At 47.5% G+C, this 22,704-nt stretch overlaps 1 long non-coding RNA gene across 1 annotated transcript; it reads right to left on the minus strand.

Annotated features, from left to right (window-relative positions):
- Positions 1 to 232: 232 nt before the first annotated feature.
- LOC103784551 (uncharacterized) lies at positions 233 to 10,841 on the minus strand. The gene is made up of 3 exons (XR_001338278.4): positions 6,521 to 10,841; positions 5,383 to 5,527; positions 233 to 504 (listed from the first exon to the last, which is right to left on the minus strand). It is a non-coding gene; the product is annotated as an uncharacterized LOC103784551 (long non-coding RNA).
- Positions 10,842 to 22,704: the final 11,863 nt, after the last annotated feature.

Genomic DNA, 22,704 nt, shown 5'->3' on the forward strand with positions numbered 1-22,704 from the left:
GCTGGCCTTAGAAAGTCAAGGGAGGCTTCCTGGAGAAAGGGCCAATGAACTTAAAGATTACTGGATGTTAGGCAGAAAAGGAAGCGGAATGAGAGGTGAGTGTGCCAGGCAGAAGAGTACTGCCGTAACTGCCTAGTGAGTTCACCTTGCCCGTTGCCTAGACAGAGCCGATTTATCAAGACTGGGGAACTGCGATAGAGAAAGAGTAATTTCACGCAGAGCTGGCTGTGCAGAAGAACAGAGTTTTATTATTACTCAAATAAGTCTCCCCAAGCATTCGGGGAGCAGAGTTTTAAGGACAACTTGGTGGATGGGGGGAAGCCAGTGAGCCGGGAGTGCTGATTGGTCAGGTTGGAGATGAACTCATAGAGAGTCGAAGCTGTCTTCTTGCGCTGAGTCAGTTCCTGGGTGGAGGCCGCAAGATCAGATGAGCCAGTTTATTGATCTGGGTGGTGCCAGCCGATCCATCAAGTGCAGGGTCTGCAAAATGTCTCAAGCACTGATCTGAGGAGCAGTTTAGGGAGGGTCAGAACCTGGTAGTCTCCAGCTGCATGACTCCTAAACCATAATTTCTAATCTTGTGGCTAATTTCTTGTCCTGCAAAGGCAGTCTAGTCCCCAGGCAAGAAGGAGGTTTGTTTTGGGAAAGGGCTGTTATCGTCTTTGTTTTAAACTATAAACTTCCTCCCAAAGTCAGTTCAGCCTGTGCCCAGGAATGAACAAGGACAGCTTGGAGGTTAGAAGCAAGACGAAGTTGGTTAGGTCAGATCTCTTTCACTGTCTGTTACAAGTTTGCAATGGCAGTTTCACTGCAGAGGCTGAAAGAAGGGAAAGCAGGCATTTGGGGGCCTTCATTCAGTTCAGTGTGGCTACCATGTTTGAGTGGGACACTGAAATCAAAGGGTATATTTTTAAGAGACGAGACTAAAATTACATGGAGACCACATCAGAAAGTGCTGTAAAAGCTGTGGTAAGGCTTTATTCCAAAGGCAACAGAAAGCTATTGAAATCAAGATTTAAAATGGAGAAATCCATTCCTCTAACCCACATTTAACACATTTATCAGGTACCTCTTCCCTTCCAAGTGCTGTGCTTGAGGCTGGGGCTACGCCAGCGGGTGAGTTAGGCACAGAGTGCACTGCATGTGAGCAGGGAAGGAAGACAAATGAGCCACCGCCTTGCAGTGAGAGCCACGTTGCAACTGGGCGAACATAGGGTGCTGGGGGTGTGCATAGATGGGGCCCTCAGCCTAGTCCCCCCTTCACCTAGAAGTGGGGAGGGGATCCAGGAAGACTTCCTGAGGGATATTTTAACTATCTGAAGGATACGTAGGAGCTAGCCAGGCAAAAGGGAGCAGAAGAACGTTCCAGGCCGAGGAAGAAGCAAGAATAAAGCTCCAAAACAAGAGAGAACATTGATTTGGGCCATTCAAATAATGTTAGTGTGCCTATGCTGGGTACAGTGGCTCATGCTTGTAATCCCAGCACTTTGGGAGGCCAAGATGGGTAGATCATTTGAGGTCAGGAGTTTGAGATCAGCCTGAACAACATGGTGAAATCCCATCTCTACTAAAAATACAAAAATTAGCTGGGTGTGGTGGCATGTTCCTGTAATCCCAGCTACTTGGAAGGCTGAGGCAGGAGAATCGCTTCAACTGGGGAGGCAGAGGCTGCAGTGAGCCAGTATCTCACCACTGCACTCAAGCCTGGGTTACAGCCAGACACCATTCCCCGCTCCTCCGCAAAAAGGAAGCAATGCTCAGATTCACATGTTAGAAACAGCACTCCAGTTTTTTTTAGCATGAGTGACATTTATTCAATAAACATTTGTGGAGTGTCCATTCAGAGTCCTGGGCTCCAGAGTTAATGGTTTGTTGGTGGGGGGCAGATGTAAGCTAACGACCACTATGAAATGTGACAAGTGTTGGAGGCCTGAGTCGAGCTGCGGAGACTGACTGGGACAAAGGGAGTCAAGGAAGCCTCCCAGAGGAGGTGGCTTTTCAGCTAAGCCATAACGATGCCTAGGAGTTTAGATATAACAGCAGGTGGATGGAAGATGTGGCATGTGAAAGAGCATGACCTGACCTGGGCTGGGAACGCTGGCTCACGCCTGTAATCCCAGCTATTCGGGTGGCTGAGGCACAAGAATCGCTTGAATGCGGGAGGTGGAGGTTGCAGTGAGCCAAGATCACGCCACTGTACTCCAGCCTGGGCGACAGAGTGAGACTCCATCACGAAAAAAAAAAAAAAGGAAAAAAAAGAAAAAGTGTGACCTGTTGGGCAATGGAGACAATTTCAAAATGACTTTAGTTTCAGTTACGCAGGAGACGTGACTAAACAGGAGACGTGAAAGGGAGGTCAGGAAACATACCACACTCGTACACGGATACTTGGAATTTGGACTTGTGCCTGTAACTTGAGGGGAATAACAGACCCCTTTGAAAATGCAAAGGCCTCAACAGAAAAAGTTTGGGAGACCAAGGCGAAAGGATTGCTTGAGGCCAGGAGTTTAAGACCAGCCTGGGCAAAATAGCAAGACCTCATCTCTACAAAAAAAAATTTTAAATAAAAAATAGACAGGCATGGTGACATATGTCTGTAATCCTAGTTACTTAGGAGGCTAAAGCAGGAGGATTGTTTGAGTCCAGTGAGTTATTTTCGCACCACTGCACTCCAGCCTGGGTGACAGATTGAGACCCCATCTCTAAAAGAAAAAAAAGAAAGAAAAAGTAAAATGGCCAGGCGCGGTGGCGCACGCCTGTAATCTCAGCACTTTGGGAGGCCAAGGTGGGCTGATCCATTGAGGTCAGGAGTTCCAGACCAGTCTGGTCAACATGGTGAAACCCCCATCTCTACTAAAAAATACAAAAATTAGCAGGGCATGGTGGTGCACGCCTATAATCCCCAGCTACTCGGGAGGCTGAGGCATGAGAATCACTTGAACCCAGTAGGCAGAGGTTGCAGTGAGCCAAGATTGTGCCACTGCACTCCAGCCTGGGTGACAGAGCGAGTGAGACTCCATCTCAAAAAAAAAAAAAAAAAGTTTTTGCAATAAAAAAAAAAAAAGAAGGCAAAATTTGCATACAACTTCAGGAATTCAAAAATCTGCACTCAGCTGAATGCAGTTGCTCACACCTGTAATCCCAACACTTTGAAAGGCTGAAGCAGGAGGATCACTTGAGCCCAGCCTGGGCAACATAGTGACACCCCATCTCTACCAAAAAAAAAAAAAAATTAATAACTAGCCAGGCGTTGTGATGTGTGCCTGTAGTCTCAGCTACTTGGGAGGCTAAGGTGGGGAGATCACTTGAGCCCAGGAGGTCAAGGCTGCGATGACTGTGATCTCACCACTACACTCCAGGCTAGGTGACAGAATGAGACCCTGTCTCAAAAAAAAAAAAAAAAAAAAAAAGGATTCAAAATCTTACTGCTATGGGCAGTGGGGAGCCATTGATTTCTAAACAATAGGGGCATATGATCAGATTTGCTATTTATTAATAGAATGATCACAGAAGGTGACTGAAAGCAAAGGGATCAGCTAGGATGTTCTAATGAGACAGTGGGTATAAAGCAGGAAGGGCCCAGTGCATGGTGGTATTGGTGGGGATGAAGAATAGAGCCCCATAGGCAAGGCATCAGGAATGGGATGTGCCAGCATGTGACAGACTGGATAGTGAGTGGAGAGCAGTCAAAAACGGTGACAGAATGGTGGGATATGCATTCTTCTCTTCCTCTTCCTCTTTAATAGAATTCCCAACTTTTAGCCGGGCACATGGCCACCCAAAATAGACTTCATTTGCCAGCTCTCCTTCAAGCTTGATGTGACCCTGTAACTACGTTCTGACTGGCAAGGTGTGAGTGAAGTGAGGTGTGCAAACTCTGGCTCCCACATTTAAAGGAAAAGGAAATGCATTTCCCCCTTCCCACTGGCTGGAATGTGGTAGTGATCCATCTTGATCCAAGGAGATGAGGCCACCGTCCAAGGGATGATAGAACAGCAAGTCAGAAGGAGCATAGGTCCCCAACACCATAAAGCTGTCATCTCCTCTATGGACTGCTTATTCTGCATTTGATATCTGAACAAGAAATAATCTTCTCACACGTGTAAGCCATTGTACACTTGAATCCCTGTGGCAGTAGGAGTTAGACAACTGCACTTAGCACCACACGGCAGTGTCAACAGTGAAATGCTATGGTTAGTGGATTTCAGGGGGAAATGCTGGGAAAGGCCTTTCGGAAGGAGTATCCTTTCAATGCCTAAGGCATAAAGAATGTCTCCTTATGACACCAGCCCATGTTCCACGCCCACAGTGGAGTCATCCAGCCCACAGCCTTGCAGAAGGTACAGCTATGTGCTGCTCTAGCAGATTCCTGAATACAGGCTGTGCACCCTGAGGCAGCCTGTCCTTAAGTGAGTCATTGTCTATGAAGTGGCCTGGTGTGGAATGATGGGTGGAACCATTGAATTATCTGAGAAATCTGAATGAAGAAACATGTGGCATTTCAGGCAGTCACAGTGGGGTGCGATCCGGGAGAAGAGAGTGAGGTGGAGTGAGGCATAAAGGGAAAGGTAAAATTTGCATGAACAGAGGTCAAAACAGGCTGAAAGCGCTGGGCACAGTGGCTCATGCCTGTAATCCCAGCACTTTGGGAGACCTAGGTGGGTGGATCACTGAGGAGGTCAGGAGTCGAAGACCAGCCTGGTCAACATGGTGAAACCCTATCTCTACTAAAAATACAAAAAAATTAACCAGGTGTGGTGGCACATGCCTGTAATCCCAGCTACCTGGGAGGCTGAGGCAGGAGAATCACTTGAACTTGGGAGATGGAGGCTGCAGTGACCCAAGTTCATGCCACTGCACTCCAGCTTGGGTGACAGAGCGAGACCCTGTCTCAAAAAAAAAAAAAAAAAAAAAAAGGACAGGCTGAAAGTGTGAACAAGAAGGATCTATGAGGTAGACAAAAGATCAAGTGCAAAGAGAAGAATGCACTTATGGAGCAGATGCCAATCCTCCTTGCCTTGGAACTTCTCCTCAGCCCCATCCAGGATCCCCGACTGTAGGAGGAGCTGTCACACTCCTACAAGAAAACCTGGCTCCTGGCCATTGCAGGACAGACACCAGACACTGCCTGGGCCCATGAGGCCCTCTTTTGGGAATTTTAGAGCTGAGATTTGGGAGAGAGATTCAGTCTCCTTCTGGTGTCTGGACCGTATCATGTAGATCTCAGCTGCTGATCACCAGGGTCAGCCTTGTGGAGTTAAGGGGCCAAAGGGACTCCAGTCATAAAGCCTAAAGAGGTGGTTAGAGCCAAGCAGAGATAAGAATTTCTGGCTTCTCTGGAGCAACACTTGTTCCTTCAGGAAGACCCCAGATGATACCTACTCTTGAATTCTGTAACTTGTTTATCTTTTCCCAATCTCCTCTCTGGGTTAGGCAGCTAGTGGGAAGCAAGGAAGGGCTGGTATCTGGAGTCAGATATCTCAGGTGTTGAATTCCAGCTGGACCACTTCTTCACTCAGCTTTTGATCTGTAAAATGGGGGATAATTGTTCCTTGTTCCTCCTCTGTCTTTTTTTTTTTTTTTTTTTTTTTTTTTTGCGACAGGATCTCCCTCTGTCACCCAGGCTGGAGACCAGTGACGCAATCTCAGCTCACTGCAACCTCTGCCTCCCAGGCTCAAGTTACCCTCCCACCTCACCCTGCCCCCTAGTAGCTGGAACTACAGGCATGCGCCACCACACCCAGCTAAATTTTGTATCTTTTGTAGATGGGGGTCTCACTTTATTGCCCAGGCTGGTCTGGAACTCCTAGGCTCAAGCAATCCAGCCTCCTAAGGTCTGGGATTACAGGCATGAGCCACCACACCCAGCCCCCTCCTCTGTTTTTCTGTGTTTAGCTAAAATGGTCCCTATGATAGAACTTAATATACAGTGGAGAGCATCCCCTTTCCCCTGGCTGTTTGATTCTTTTTTCCTAGACCTGGGCCCATAAAAACAGCAGCTTGCCTTCACTGAGTACTTAGAAATGCCCAGGCATCAGTCCTAAGGGGTTTGTATGAAGTTACTTACGTCTCATCATAACCCAGTGAGCTAGATATTATCCCTGTTTTACATATGCAGAAACTGAAGCACGGAGAGATTAAGTAACTCACCTAAGGCCACACAGCCTAGTAAGCAAAGGATCTGGGATTTAAAGACAGATCAGGCTCTGTGACTACACTCCACTGCCTGCTGTGAGCCCAGAACTCTTCTTGCTCCCTTGCCAGTGACCCAGGCTGGGGGAGAGAGGTGCCTGGCTGCAGGCCAGTGGACACTGCTGAGAGAACAAAACTGCTTCGGGGACCTGACATGAAGTCAGTGCCTGACCTGCAGGTCCTACTGGGTGGCTCAGGACAAAGGGGACAAACAGGCAGAGTATTTGGGACTGGAGGAGTTGAGGTATCAGGATGCCCATGTGCTTAGCATTCCTGGGGAAGAAAGAGGCCTCTGTCCAGGGCACAGATGGTCTGAACCCCGCATTACCTCCACTGCCCACTAAGGAAGGAGTTCTTGACAGTTCCAAATCCATTCCTTCACACCCTCTCCTGTTTCAGTGAGAGCTGGGCCTGGAACAGAGGAACCCCAGCTGCTGTTTGAGGGAGTCCCGCCTGACCTCCCCTCTGAGCCCCATCCAGCCCTTGGTCCATTTCCACGCTTGGGAGAGGTCTGGAAAGGGCTGCGGGGCCTTTCTGCTGCTGTTTGGGGATTTGAGAGTACATTCTCCAATCTCATGTTGCCTTTGAGATGAGGGGATTTCCACTCTTCTCCCTGGAAGGGAAAACTATGGGAGAAAACTGTCCTTTGACACCCTCTCCCACAATCCCAGTGGTCAGATCCGGGACAGGAACGGAGGGAAGCTCAGGCCTGGTCCCCACAAAGAGGAAGCGGCTGCTGTTCTCCCCACCTCTTGTGGGCTTAGCAGGGCTGGTCCAGCCCAGTGTGGGACCATGTGACTCTGCGCGTGAGTGTTAGGATGGTCACTGTAAATCTACGCCACGCCCTTCTTTTGAGCTTTAGTCAGGAATAAAGTTGATGTCTGTCTATGGTATCTTATCTTTCAATTGGTTCCCTGCCTGGGAAATGAGAAAAGTGATGTTATTTATTGTCCCCATGCCCCAAGCCCCACACATTCCCTGGTCAGCACACTGGGCTTGTAGATGACGCCTAGCTTGGTCCAGCTAGGAGAAGTGGGATGGAAAAAGAGGGGTGAGGGTGACAGGGCACATGAAATGGAGCACTGCCAGACCCAAAGGATGTCTGAGCCCACAGCTGACATGCCCTATTGAGGGCGCACTGTGTTCCAGGAGCTGCCATTCACAGAAGACACAATGGTGCTCCCTGGAGTTGTACAACAGAGTGCCCTAGGTCCCAACGTGAGGTAGGACAGAGCCTCACAGGAGGAGAGACAGGGCATCCAGGCCTTGAAGTTCAGAGGTCTGGTCAGGTAGACAAGGGGACAGAGAGGCAGGCGGGACCATACCAGGGGCCAGGATTTGCCACCCAGGAGCCTGACCAGGAGTCAGAGGAAGTCGGTGGTCCAAGATGGGGCTCGGTCCAAGTAGCAAAGAGGGCAATAATTCAGGACAGCAACAATTATGGAGCCACCTGGGTGCCAACCCCAATCAGACCCGATCTGGGTTTTAATGCACTCACATTCGAGGCCGGGCGCAGTGGTTCACTCCTGTAATCCCAACACTTTGGGGGGCCTAGGTGGGCGGATCACCTGAGGTCAGGGGTTCAAGACCAGCCTAACCAACAAAGTGAAACCCCGTCTCTACTAAAACAAACAAACAAACAAAAAACAAAAGTAGCTGAGCGTGGTGGCACATGCCTGTAGTCCTAGCTACTCGGGTGGCTGAGGCAGGAGAATCGCTTGAACCTGGGAGGCGGAAGTTGTAGTGAGCCGAGATTGTGCCACTGCACTCCAGCCTAGGCAACAAGAGCGAAACTCTGTCTCAAAAAACAACAACAACAACAACAAAAACCACTCACATTCGAGGCTGGCTGTGGTGGCTCACGCCTGTAATCCCAACACTTTGGGAGGCTGAGGCGGGAGGATTGCTTGAGGCCATCACTAAAAATACAAAAAAAATTAGTCGGGCATGGTGGTGGGTGCCTGTGGTCCCAGCTACTGGGAGGCTGAGGCATGAAAATTGCTCGAGCCCAGGAGGCGGAGGTTGCAGTGAGCCAAGATTGTACCACTGCACTCCAGCCTAGGTAACAGAGCAAGACTCTGTCTCAAAGAAACATAAAAAATAAGTAAAATAAAATAAAACATTCATATTCAAATCTAAATGGACATAAGAAAAACAAAATATAAAAACACTCACAGCCCAGCAGGGAACAAACACAGGAACCAAGGGGTCAGCTGAGCCAGGACTGAGCTGGGTCTTGAAGCATGAATAGGAAGGAGTTCACTCAGCAGAGACGTGGGGTAAGCATTCCAGACTAGGGGTGCAGGCAGGAAAGAGCACCGGGATGTCCTCTGACATCCAGCAGTGGGTGGCTACCTGGGGCCGAAGTACTTAGGGGATTACAATAATCTTAAAGGCGATTGTTGATTGATAACTCTCTACATTCACATGCTTAACATAGATGCCAAGTTTGTTGAAGAGTGAATTTCATAGGCTTCAAGACCATAGCATGCCATGCTGGACCGTAGCTTCAGAATCACCCCATCCTCCTTGAATTCCTCTGGGGTTCCCTTAGGTAACCTGGAGGAGAAGGGAGGGAAGGTGGATGGGGACGCCACTGGTGCTCTGGTCCTCTCAGAAGTCCTCAGGTTGTGCCAGTTGGCTCTCTTTAGAATGTGTGCCAGCAGGCTGGGCATGGTGGCTCACACCTGTAATCCCAGCACTTTGGGAGGCCAAGCTGGGCAGATCACCTGAGGTCAGGAGTTTGATACCAGCCTGGCCAACATGGTGAAACCTTGTCTCTACTAAAAATACAAAAATTAGCTGGGCGTGGTGGTGCACGCCTATAATCCCAGCTACTTGGGAGGCAGAGGTTGCAGTGAGCAGAGATTGTGCCATTGCACGCTAGCCTGGGCAACAAGAGTGAAACTCTGTCTCAAAAAAAAAAAAAAAAAAGAATAACACACAAGATCAAGTGGAGTTTATTCCAGAAATTGAAGAATCAAAGATGGTGCTATATTAAGAAATTTTGGGCCACACGCAGTGGCTCACGCCTGTAATCTGGCACTTTGGGAGGCCAAGGCGGGCAGATCACTTGAGGTCAGGAGTTTGAGACCAGTCTGGCCAACATAGCGAAACCCTGTCTCTACATTAAAAAAAAAAAAAAAAAAAAACTTAGCTGAGTGTGGTGGCGCATGTCTGTAATCCTAGCTACTTGAGAGGCTGAGGCGGGAGAATCACTCGAACCGAGACAGAGGTTGCAATGAGCTAAGATCGCATCACTGGACTCCAGCCTGGAGGACCGAGTGAGACTCCGTCTCAAAAAAAAAGAAAGAAATTTTGTAATATAATTATTAAGTCAAAAGAGAAACTATATATATACTCACCTTTATTAATGTTGAAAATACATTTAGTCTGGGAGTGATGGCTCACACCTGTAATCTCAGCACTTTGGGAGACCAAGGTGGGCGGATCACTTGAGGTCAGGAGTTCAAGACCAGCGTGGTCAACATGGCGAAACCTCATCTTTACTAAAAATACAAAAATTAGCCTGGCATGATGGGATGCGCCTGTAATTCTAGCTACTAGGGAGGCTGAGGCCCGAGAATCGCTTGAACCCAAGAGGCAGAGATTGCAGTGAGCCGAGATTACACCACTACACTCCAGCCTTGGTGACAGAGTGAGACCTTGTCTCAAAAAACCAAAAAAAAAAAAAAAAAACAACGAAAATACCTTTTGGCCAGGCGTGGTGTCTCACGCCTGTAATCCCAGCAGTTTGGGAGGCCGAGGTGGGCAGATCACTTGAGGTCACGAGTTCGAGATCAGCCTGTCCAATGTGGTGAAACCCTCTCTCTACTAAAAATACAAAAATCCATCATGGCTAACACGGTGAAACCCTGACTCTACTAAAAATACAAAAAATTAGCTGGGCGTGGTGGGGTGCATCTATAGTTCCAGCTACTCAGGACGCTGAGGCAGGAGAATCGCTTGAACCCGGGAGGCAGAGGTTGCAGTGACCCAAGATCACGCCACTGCACTCCAGCCTGGGTGACAGAGCGAGACTCCATCTCAAAATACATACAAAAATTAGCCAGGTGTGGTGGCAGGCGCCTGTAATCCCAGCTATTTGGGAGGCTGAGGCAGGAGAATTGCTTGAACCTGGGAGATGGAGGTTGCAGTGAGCCGAGATCGCGCCACTGCACTCCAGCCTGGGTGACAGTGCAAGACTTTGTCTCAAAAAAAAGAAAATACATTTCACGGCTGGGCGCGGTGGCTCACGCCTGTAATCCCAGCACTTTGGGAGGCCGAGGCGGGCGAATCGCCTGAGGTCAGGAGTTTGAGACCACCCTGGCCAGCATGGTGAAACCCCGTCTCTACCAAAAATACAAAAATTAGCTGGGCATGGTGGCAGGTGCCTATAATCCCAGCTACTCGGGAAGCTGAGGCAGGAGAATCGCTTGAACCCGGGAGGCGGAGGTTGCAGTGAGCCGAGATTGCACCACTGCACTCCAGCCTGGGTGACAGAGCGAGGCTCTGTCTCAAAAAAAAAAACCCAGAAAATACATTTAAATAAAATTTCTATACCCATTCCTAGTAAACTTCTCTCTTAGTCACCTCAGGCTGCTTTAAGAATGTATCATAGACTGGGTGGCTTAAACAACAGGCTGTTATTTTCTCACCATTCTGGAGGCTGGAAGTCTGAAATCAGGGTGCCAACACGGTGAGGTTCTGGTGGGGCCCTCTTCTTGGCTTGCAGACAGCTGACATCTCACTGTATGGTCACATGGCCTTTCTTTGGTGTGTGCTCATAAAGACAGAGCTCTCTGTCCCTCCTCTTATAAGGAAACTAATCCACTGCAAGGTGTCCACTATCATGGCCTGATCTAAACCTAAGTACTTCTCAAAGGCCCCACCTTCAAATACCATCACATTGGAGGTTAGGGCTACAGCATATGAATTTCGAGGGGACACAAACACTCAGTCTATAACAATCTCTTAATACATATTTACGGGTAGTTCTTTATCTTACTCTTTTATATTTATTCTTCTAAATAGAGACAGAGTCTCACTATGTTGCCCAGGCAAGTCTCAAACTCCTGCGGTCAAGTAATCTCCCAACGTTGGCCTCCCAGAGTGCTGGGATTACAGGCGTGAGCCACCGTGCCTGGCCACCTTTATTCTCTTTTTACCTCTAACAAAAAGTAAATAAAAGTAGCCGGGCGCAGTGGCTCATCCTAGCACTTTGGGAGGCCAAGGCAAGTGAATCCCTTGAACCCAGGAGTTCGAGACCAGCCTGGGCAACATGACAAAACCTCATCTCTACAACAAGTACAAAAATTACCTGGGCGTGATGGCGCACACCTGTAGTTTCAGCTACTTGGGAGGCTGAGGTGGGAGGATTGCTTAAGCCTGGGGAGGCGGAGGTAGTTGTGAGCCAAGATCGCGCCACTGCACTCCAGCCTGGGTGACAGAGCCAGACCCTGTCTCAAAATAAATAAATAAATAAATAAAAGTTAAAAGAATTAGTTTGTATTTTCTATTTAATTAAAGATAAAAAGGGCTGGTTTGTATCTTTTTCATGGAGTCTTATTTTTCCCCTTAAATTTTAACTATCATCATCTTGTCTGATGTCTGTCTTCTCATTTAATTCCATTTTTGTAACTTTTAAAAATAAATGAGGCCGGGCACAGTGGCTCATGCCTGTAATCCCAGCACTTTGAGAGGCAGAGGCGAGTGGACTGCCTGAGGTCAGGAGCTTGAGACCAGCCTGACCAACATGGTGAACCCCTGTCTCTACTAAAAATACAAAAAAAAATTAGCTGGGCATGGTGGTGGGTGCCTGTAATCCCAGCTACTCAGGAGGCTGAGGCAGGAGAATTGCTTGAACCTGGGAGGCAGAGGTTGCAGTGAGCCGAGATCATGCAACTGTACTCCAGCCTGGGCGACAGAGTGAGACTCTGTCTCCAAAAAAAAAAAAAGGAAAAAAAAAATAAACCCCAAGCAGATATAATAAAGGACACTTCACACAAATGAATCAAAAATGAATTAAAGCCAATGAAAGAAAAAGTTGAAAACATGAAATTAGAGGGAATAAAAGATATGGTGGGTGAAATAGACCCAGTTCTTTAGCCCTGTAAAAAAATAAGATAAACCACATTTTTTTAATTTTTATTTTTTTTGGAGTCAGAGTCTCACTCTGTTGCCCAGGCTGGAGTGCAGTGGCATGATCCCGGCTCACTGCAACCTCCGCCTCCCAGATTCAAGCGATTCTCCTGCCTCAGCCTGAGTAGCTGGGATAACAAGTGTGCGTCACCATGCCCAGCTAATTTTGTATATTTAGTAGAGATGGGGTTTCACCATGTTAGCCAGGCTGATCTCAAACTCCCAACATCAGGTGATCTGCCTGCCTCGGTCTCCCAAAGTGTTGGGATTACAGGCGTAAGCCACCACGCCTGGCCTTATTTTTATGTTTTTGAGACAGGGTGTACTTCATCACCCAGACTGGAGTGGAGTGGTGTGATCACAGCTCACTGCAGCCTCGACCTCCTGGGCTCATACAATCCTCCTACCTCAGCCTCTCAAGTAGCTAGGACTACAGGCGCACACCACCACACCTGGCCAGATTTTGTAATGTATTGTGGAGACAGGGTCTCACTATATTGCCTAGGCTGGTCTTAAACTCCAGAGCTCAAGCAATCCTCCTGCTGCAGCCTCCCAAACTGCTGGGATTATAAGCGTGAGCCCCCACGCCCAGCATAAAGCGCATTTAAGGATACAAAATTCGGCCATGCGCCGTGGCTCATGCCTGTAATCCTAGCACTTTGGGAGGCCAAGGTGGGCAGATCACTTAAGGCAGGAGTTTGAGACCAGCCTGGCCAACATGGTGAAACCCATCTCTACTAAAAATATAAAAATTAGCCAGGTGTGGTGGTACATGCCTGTAATCCCAGCTACTCAAGAGGCTGAGGCAGGAGAATCATTTGAACCCAGGAGGCAGAGGTTGCAGTGAGCCGAGATTGTGCCATTGCACAGCAGCCTGGGGGACAAGAGTGAAACTCCTTCTCAAAAAAAAGGCCGGGTGCGGTGGCTCACACCTGTAATCCCAGCACTTTGGGAGGCCAAGGCGGGCGGATCACGAGATCAAGAGATTGAGACCATCCTGGCTAACACCGTGAAACCCCATCTCTACTAAAAATACAAAAAAAAAATTAGCCGGGCGTGGTGGCAGGCGCCTGTAGTCCCAGCTGCTGGGGATGCTGAGGCAGGAGAATGGCATGAACCCAGGAGGTGGAGCTTGCAGTGAGCCGAGATCATGCCACTGCCCTCCAGCCTGGGCGACAGAGCAAGACTCTGCCTCAAAAAAAAAAAAAAAAAGATACAAAATTAAAAGCCCAATTTGCATAGCTAGATGAGTGCAGTATGGTGGAAGTAATACAAACAGAGGTGTTCTCATCACACTAGAAGTCAACATTGAGCATCGCAAGGTACCATTTTTTTCTTCATTAAAATGTGTTTTAAATTATGCCCTTTGTTGACAGGGAGAGGTGAAAAGCCAGCTCTCTCAGTTGAGACAGTATAAATCACTAACTCTGTTTTTGAAAGTAATATGGATAATACGTAGCACAAGCCATAAAATGACCAGACCCTTTGGTCTATTAATTCCAGTCTTGCTAGCCTGTCCTACCATAAGGGTGGGGTGGAGAAGGAGGATAGGACTAAATAAAGGAAATTCTTATTCATAAAAATTTACATTTGTATATATGGTGATTAGAAACAAAATGACTGCAAGGTCCAATGGTTATTTTAGAGGAAAGATTTAATTTAAAAATTGGCCGGGCACAGTGGCTCACACCTGTAATCCCAACACTTTGGGAGGCCAAGTTGGACGGATCACCTGAGGTCAGGAGTTCGAGACCTGCTTGGCCAACATGGCAAAACCCCATCTCTACTAAAAATACAAAAAAAATTATCCAGCGCCTGTGATCCCAGCTACTAGGGAGGCTGAGGCACAAGAATTGCTTGAACCCAGGAGGTGAAGGTTGCAATGAGTCAAGATCGCACCATTGCATTCAAGCCTGGACAACAGAGCGAGACTCTATCTCAAAACATAAATAAATAAATAATTGACTTTTAGCAGCTTTAATTGCTTGTTATTATTATTTGAGATGGAGTCTCGCTCTGTCGTCCAGGCTGGAGTGCAGTGGCACGATCTTGACTCACTGCCACCTCCACCTCTGGGTTTCAAGTGATTCTCCTGCCTCAGCTTCCCAAGTAGCTGGGATTACAGGCATGCACCACCACACCCGGCTAATTTTGTATTTTTAGTAGAGACAGGCTTTCTCCATGTTGGTCAGGCTTGTCTTAAACTCCCGACCTCAGGGGATCGGCCTCCCAAAGTGCTGGGACTATGCGCGCAAGCCACCATGCCCGGCCTACTTTTCATATTCTTATGCAAGTTAAGCAAATAATTGAAATATCCCTATTTGTTTATAGACTTGGGTGAGGCTGTTGTATAATAACATCTCTAGACTTCTTCAATGTCTCATCTGAAGTGTGAGGCTCCTCAGTCCTCTTTCTCAGGTGTTCAGAGAACACAGTATTGTCCCTTTCATATAACTCAGAAGCCTTAACATTCTTTAATGTCTGGTTTTCCCACTAAGACCATCTATCAAGTCAAGGAAAGTCTTTCTTGGCATAAAAATATTTGGGCCACCGGTATTGAGTTCACATCCTCCATTGTTGCAGTGAAAAGAGAGATAGATGTCACAATCCCTAACAGCCTGGAGTTTTGCTGCCCTGTTTTTATACTACCATACAGAAAGCTTAAATGTCTGCATACTGTCATTTAAAAGCTAATAATAGAGAAGTAAAAAATATGGATTTTTAAATATCTCTAAGCCCCAGCCATACTAAAGGAGAAATAATTCTCTGCATGAGTCAAGTCCTCTCTCCAGCTGGGCACGGTGGCTCATGCCTGTAATCCTAGCACTTTGGAAGGCTGAGGCAGATGGATCCCCTGAGGTCAGGAGTTTGAGACCAGCCTGGCCAACATGATGAAACCCCCTCTCTACTAAAAATACAAAAATTAACCAGGTGTAGTGGCGCATGCCTGTAATCCCAGCTACTCAGGAGGCTGAGGCAGGAGAATTGCTTGAACCCAAGGGGAGGCGGGGAGTGCGTAGTTTGCAGTGAGCCAAGATCGTGCCACTTCAGCCTGGGTGAAAGAGTGAAACTCCATCTCAAAAAACAAGTCCTCCTCTCTCCTCTAGGTTTTTTCAGGCTATTCTTTCTCTTTCTTTCTTTTTTTTTTTTTTTTTGAGACAGAGTCTCACTCTGTCGCCCAGGCTGGAGTGCAGTGGTGTGATCTCAGCTTACTGCAACCTCTGCCTCCTGGGTTCAAGCAGTTCTCCTGCCTCAGCCTGCCAGGTAGCTGGGACTACAGGCGCTCGCCACCATGCCCGACCAATTTTTGTATTTTTAGTAGAGATGGGGTTTCACCATGTTGGTCATGCAGTTCTTTAACTCCTGACTTCGTGATCCGCTCACCTTGGCCTCCCAAAGTGCTGGGGTTACGGGTGTGAGCCACCACACCCGGCAGGCTATTCTATCTGGAAGCCCTTTTTCCTGCCCTTGTTGAGCTAAGTCCTAGGATCCTTCAGGACTTGATTCAGTTATCACCTCCCTTAAGAAGTCTCCTTTCAGGCCAGGCGAGGTGGTTGCAAGAATTTGGTGATCTACAGGTACCCTCTAACTCTCTTCCTATGCTGCCTGGGACACGGCCGGGTGTAGTCAGTGGCCCACGCCTGTAATCCTAGCACTTTGGGAGGCCAAGGCAGGTGGATCACTTGAGGTCAGGAGTTCGAGACCAGCCTGGCCAACATGGTGAAATCCCATCTCTACTAAAAATACAAAAGTTAGCCGGGCAGTATGGCGTGCACCTGTAGTCCCAGTTACTGGGGAGGCTGGGGCAGAAGTATCCCTTGAACCTGGGAGGCGGAAGTTGCAGTCAGCCAAGATTGTGCCATTGCACTCTAGCCTGGGTGACAGAGCCAGATTCCATCTCAAGAAAAAAAAAAAAAAAGACAAAGACACGTGGGCTGGGAGCTTCTAAGTCCCTAGGATGTTTCTATTTCTTTACAAATCTGGTAGTAGATGGGGATGTAAAATGGTGTGGCTGCTGTAAAAAACCGTAAGGAGGTTCCTCAAAAAACTAAAAATAGGCTGGATGCAGTGACCCATGTCTGAAATCCCAGTACCTTGGGAAGCTGAGGTTGGAGGATCACTTGAGCCCAGGAGGCCAAGGCTGCAGTGAGCTGTGATCATGCTACTACATAGCAGCCTTGGTGACAAAACAATACGCTGTTTAAAAAAAAAAAAACTTAAAAGTAGAATTACTATATGATCTGGTCTGGGCAGGGTGGTTCATGTCTATAATCCCAGCACTTTGGGAGGCTGAGGCAGATGGATCGCCTGAGGTCAGGAGTTCAAGACCAGCCTGACCAACATGGTGAAACCCCGTCTCTACTAAAAATACAAAAAAATTAGCTGGGCGTGGTGGCACACACCTGTAATCCCAGCTACTCAGGAGGCTGAGGCAGGAGAATTGCTTGAACCTGGGAGGCGGAGGTTGCAGTCAGCTGAGATCATGCCATTGCACTCCAGTCTGGGCAACAAGAGTGAAATTCTGTCTCAAAAAATAAACAAACAAAACAAAACCATATGATCCAGCAATTCCATTTTGGGGCAAGAATTCAAAAAGATATTTACACATCCATGTTCATTACAGCATTACTCAAAATATCCAAGAGGTGAAAACCACAAAAACGTCCATCTAAAGGTGAGTACATGAAGATGTGGTATAAACATACAAAGGAATATTATGCAGCCTTTTTAAAAGAAGATTCTTTCACATGCTACAACATGGCTGAACCTCGAGGACGTCACACTGAGTGAAATAAGCCAGTCACACAAGGACAAATACTGTATCCGTCCATTCACATGAGGTATCTGGAATAGTTAAAAAAATCACAGAAACAGGCTGGGTATGGTGGCTCATGCCTGTAATCCCAGCACTTTGGGAGGCCGAGGCGGGCAGATCATTTGAGGTCAGGAGTTCAAGACCAGCCTGGCCAACATGGTGAAACCCCATCTCTACTAAAAATACAAAAATTAGCTGGGCAGTAATGGCACGAGGCTGTAATTCCCTGCTACTCAGGAGGCTGAGGCAGGAGAGTCGCTTGAACCCAGGAGACGGAGGTTGCGGTAAGCTGAGATCATGCCACTGTACTCCAGTCTAGGAGATGGAGTGAAACTCTGTCCCTAAAAAAAAAAAAAAGAAAAATCATAGAAACAGAAAGTAAAAAGGTGATTGCTAGAAGTAGGGGGAAGGAGGAATTAGTGTTTAATGGGCATAGAGTTTCAGTTTTGCAAGATGAAAAAGTTGTAGAGATTTGTTGCACAATAATATGAATATACTTAGCACACTACTGAACCGTACACTTAAAATGTTTAAGGTGTCGACCAGGCACAGTGGCTCACGCTTGTAATCCCAGCACTTTGGGAGGCCGAGGCGGGTGGATCATGAGGTCAGGAGATTGAAACCATCCTGGCTAACATGGTGAAACCCCATCTCTACTAAAAATACAAAAAATTAGCTGGGTGTGGTGGCGGGCGCCTGTAGTCCCAGCTACTCGGGAGGCTGAAGCAAGAGAATGGCGTGAATCTGGGAAGCGGAGCTTGCAGTGAGCCAAGATAGCACCACTGCACTCCAGCCTGGGCGACAGAGCAAGACTCCGTCTCAAAAAAAAAAAAAAATGTTTAAGATGTCAAGTTAAATCTTATGTGATTGCAAGCACAATTAAAAATAAAATTTTTTAAAAAACACCTGAAGGCAATACACGAAAATACAAATAACGTAAGTTTGAAAAACACAGATGAACCATTTGAAATTTAAGATCACTGACCGGGCCCTGGCGCAGTGGCTCACACCTGTAATCCCAGCACTTTGGGAGAATGAGGTGGGTGGATCACGAGGTCTGGAGTTCGAGACCATCCTGACCAACATGGTGAAACCCCGTCTCTACTAAAAATACAAAAAATGAGCCGGGCATGGTGGCACGTGCCTGTAGTCCCAGCTACTCGGGAGGCTGAGGCAGGAGAATTGCTTGAACCCGGGAGGCGGAGGTTGCAGTGAGCCCAGATCGCGCCATTGCACTCCCGCCTGGCAACAGAGTGAGACTCCGTCTCAAAAAAAAGATCATTGACCGGGCTCAGTGGCTCACGCCTCTAATCCCAGCACTTTGGGAGGCCAAGATTGGTGGATCACAAGGTCAGGAGTTCAAGACCAGCCTGGCTAACATGGTGAATTGCTACTAAAAATACAAAAATTAGCTGGGCGTGATGACACACACCTGTAATCCCAGCTACTCAGGAGGCTGAGGCAGGAGAGTTGCTTGAACCGAGGAGGCAGAGGCTGCAGTGAACCGAGATCCCACCACTGCATCCCAGCCTGGGCAACAGAGCGAGACTCGTCTCAGAAAAAAGAAAAATAAAATAAAAACAATAAAAAAAATGGGATTACTAACCAGATATATGAGGAACTTCTGCAAACTAGCAATAAAAAGAAAAGAGGTGTTTGTTTGTTTTTGAAATTGATGAAAGAACACTGATGGTGGCTCATGCCTATAATTCCAGCACGTTGGGAGACCGAGGCGGGTGGATCACCTGAGGTCGAGTTTGAGACCAGCCTGGTCAACATGGAGAAACACCATCTTTACTAAAAATACAAAAATTTTCGCGCTGCACACGGTGGCTCACGCCTGTAATCCCAGCACTTTGGGAGGCCGAAGCAGGCAGATCACCTAAGGTCAGGAGTTTGAGACCAGCCTGGCCAACATGGCGAAACCCCGTCCCTACTAAAAATACAAAAATTATCCAGGCATGGTGGCACATGCCTGTAATCCCAGCTACTAGCGGGGCTGAGGCAGGAGGATCGCTTGAACCCGGGAGGCGGAGGTTGCAGTGAGCCGAGATCGTGCCACTACACTCCAGCCTGGGCAACAGAGCCAGACTCTGTCTCAAAGAAAAAACAAAAAAAAAAATCAGCTGGGTATGGTGGCTGGCGCCTGTAATCCCAGCTACTAGGGAGGCTGAGGCAGTAGAATTGTGTGAACCCGCCAGGAGGCGGAGGCTGTGGTGAGCCAAGGTCGTGCCACTGCACTCCAGCCTGGGCAACAGCATAAGACTCCATCTCAAAATAAATAAATAAATAAATAAAAGATATTAATCAGCAATTCACAGAAGACAAACTCTAAATGGCTGAAAAATATATGAAGAGATTCTCAACTTCACTAATCAGAGAAGGGATATGGTTTTGTGGTGGTAAAAATGAGAATGCAATGGAGGATACAGGGAAATACATATTTCATCCTAGGCCTTCAGGTGGAAGAGACTCAATATACAAACAGACAATGGCCAAAGCATACATGACAACAGAATTCTCACCAACAACTTCTGCAGCAATCACTGGGGAAGCCAAACCACAACCTTTGCAGCAATTGGCCCAGAACGGTCAGAGTTGGTCAGCGACGGCCAATTTCCCTATTTTTGCTCCAAACTCAGGACCAAGCAGAGAAAAAGATATTCCTCAAAGCCCTCACATAAGAAGTCCTGCTTCTAGTTAGCCTCTCCATGCCAACAACTTCCAATCAGAGGACACACATACCTGAGGCCATCGCTTTTTATTTCACTATGACGCTTTTCTGCTCCCCCTGACTGCCTCTGCCTCTGAGTCTTTGTCAAACACTAGTGATGGTGGCTGCCTCCTTTGCCAGACCAAGGTCTGAATTATTTGTTTGTTTGTTTGTTTGTTTGAGATGGAGTTTCGCTCCTTTTGCCCAGGCTGGAATGCAATGGCACAATCTCAGCTCGCTGCAACCTCTGCCTCCTGGGTTCAAGCGATTCTCCCGCCTCAGCCTCCCAAGTAGCTGGGATTACAGGCATGCACCACCACGCCTGGCTAATTTTGTATTTTTTAGTAGAGACGGGGTTTCTCCATGTTGGTCAGGCTAGTCTCGAACTCCCAACCTCAGGTGATCCACCTGCCTCAGCCTCCCAAAGTGCTGGGATTACAGGTGTGAGCCACCGCACCCGGCCATTTGTTTGTTTTTGAGACTGACTGTCGCTGTATCGCCCAGGCTGAAGTGCAGTGGCGCAATCTTGGCTCGCTGCAACTTCCACTTCCTGGGTTCAAGCAATTCTCCTGCCTCAGCCTCCCAAGAAGCTGGGATTACAGGTGCACACCACCACACCTGGCTAGTTTTTGTATTTTTAGGAAAGACGGGGTTTCACCATGTTGGCCAGGCTGGTCTCAATCTCCAGGCCTCCAATGATCCACCCACCTCGGCCTCCCAAATTGCGGATAGGCGTGAGCCACCGTGCCCGGCAGAGCAAGGTCTGAATATATAGCCTAAGTTTCTCCCCATTTGCATGGTCTTCATTCACTATCACAGTACTACAATCACTTCCATACATTAAGAACACACTCACAAAATGATGTATTTTAGAAGAAATCCATGTCTCCAAGGATTTACATGACACATGGAGTAGGTGAACACTGGGAGGCAGGGGAAGAATGAGTGAGGACTGAGGATAAAGGGGAAAATCAAGACAGGGACCCTGCCTAGACTTGATCGAGTAGCAGGGACAGGAGATTCTCAATTCTATCTACTTTCTGCACTGGAATTCTCTTTTCCTTTCCCTCAGCCTTGGAAAAAAGCGGCTTAATTACTATACTCAAATAAACCCCACAAGATAAGACAAGTCTTGACTTTGTATAAATATGTCAAAGTGCTCAGGCAAGGTGGCTCAACATTTATAATCCCAGCACTTTGGGACGTTAAGGTGGTGCTGATCACTTGAGCCCAGGAGTTTGAGACCAGCCTGGGCAACATGGTGAAACTCTGTCTCTACAAAAAACACCAAAAAATTAGCTGGGCATGGTGGTGCATGCCTGTGATTCCAGCTATTTGGGAGGCTGAGGCAGGAGGATCACTTGAGCCTGGGAGGTTGATGCTGCAGTGAGCCCTGATGATTGTGCCACTGCACTCCAGCCTGGGCGAGAGTGAGACCTTGTCTCAAAAATAAATGTCAATGTAAGCATCCATGTTGAGGCTACTGCAGAGGTGCAGACTTCTCTCTCAACCTGGCTGCTGCAAATAAATCAGTAAGCAGATTCCTGTGGTTTGGCCTCTTCTAATCTTCCACCCACCAATATCTCTGCAGCAACCGGCTATGAGTCTAGGGGACAGCAGTGTTTGAGAGGTGAATTGGGTTCGTGACTACTGCATTCATTTTGTAGGCCTGCCATCACAAAGTACCACAAGCTAGGTGACTTAAAATAAGAATGTATTCCCTTGTGGTTCTGGAGGCTAGAAGTCTGAGATCAAGGTATTGGCAGGATCATGCTCACACCAGAAGATCTAGGGAAGATTCCTTCCTTACCTCCTTTAGCTTCTGAGAAGCTAAAGTTGCTGAGAACACATGGTGTTCCTTGGCTTGCAGAAGCATCACTCCAATCTCTGCCTCATCTTTGCAGACAGGTATTATGGGATTGAACCATCACGCCTGGCCTGATTTCTTTTGAGATGAATTTCACTCATTCTGTCTCCCAAGCTGGAGTGCAGTGGCACAATTTTGGCTCACTGCAACCTCCATTTCCTAGGTTCAAGCAGTTATCATGCCTAGCTTCCCAAGTAGCTGGGATTACAGGTGCCTGCCACCACACCCAAGTAATTTTTGTTATTTTTAGTAGAGATGGGGTTTCACCAAGTTGGCCAGGCTGGTCTCGAACTCCTGACCTCAGGTGATTCGCCCGTCTCAGCCTCCCAAAGCACTGGGATTACAGGCATGAGCCACCATGCCCAGCCTTTTTATATTATACCAGTTATGCCAAAATGCTATTGTTTGGGGTTAAAAAAAAAAGGAATATACTCAATTAGTCCTAGTAGCAGTCTAAATGACTAGACCACTCCCTCTCCTTAATTTCTTCACTACTTATCCATTGCAAGTGGATTTTTTTTTTTTTGAGACGGAGTCTCGCTCTGTCACCAGGATGGAGTACCGTGGTGCCATCTCAGCTCACTGCAACCTCCGCCTCCCAGGTTCAAGGAATTCTCCTGCCTCAGCATCTTGAATAGCTGGGACTACAGGCAAGCACCACCATGTCCGACTAATTTTGTTGTATTTTTAGTAGAGATGGGGTTTCACCATGTTGGCCATGATGGTCTTGATCTCTTGACCTCCTAATCCACCTACCTTGGCCTCCCAAAATGCTTGGATTACAGGTGTGAGCAATGGCACCTGGCTGACTCATTTCATTCTTAAATAATTAAATGAAAACCTAAGTGTCACATGCTATGGAAGAGATTTCATCTCTCCAGGAATGGGTTCGTGCAGTAAAATTTATCACACTAGGTATGACAAAGTACTTCAGAAAATGTAAAATCAAAATTTTTAAGCAAACAGCATACAGTA

This window comes from Pan paniscus, chromosome 1, assembly GCF_029289425.2.
Source record: "Pan paniscus chromosome 1, NHGRI_mPanPan1-v2.0_pri, whole genome shotgun sequence".
NCBI classification, from domain to species: domain Eukaryota; kingdom Metazoa; phylum Chordata; class Mammalia; order Primates; family Hominidae; genus Pan; species Pan paniscus.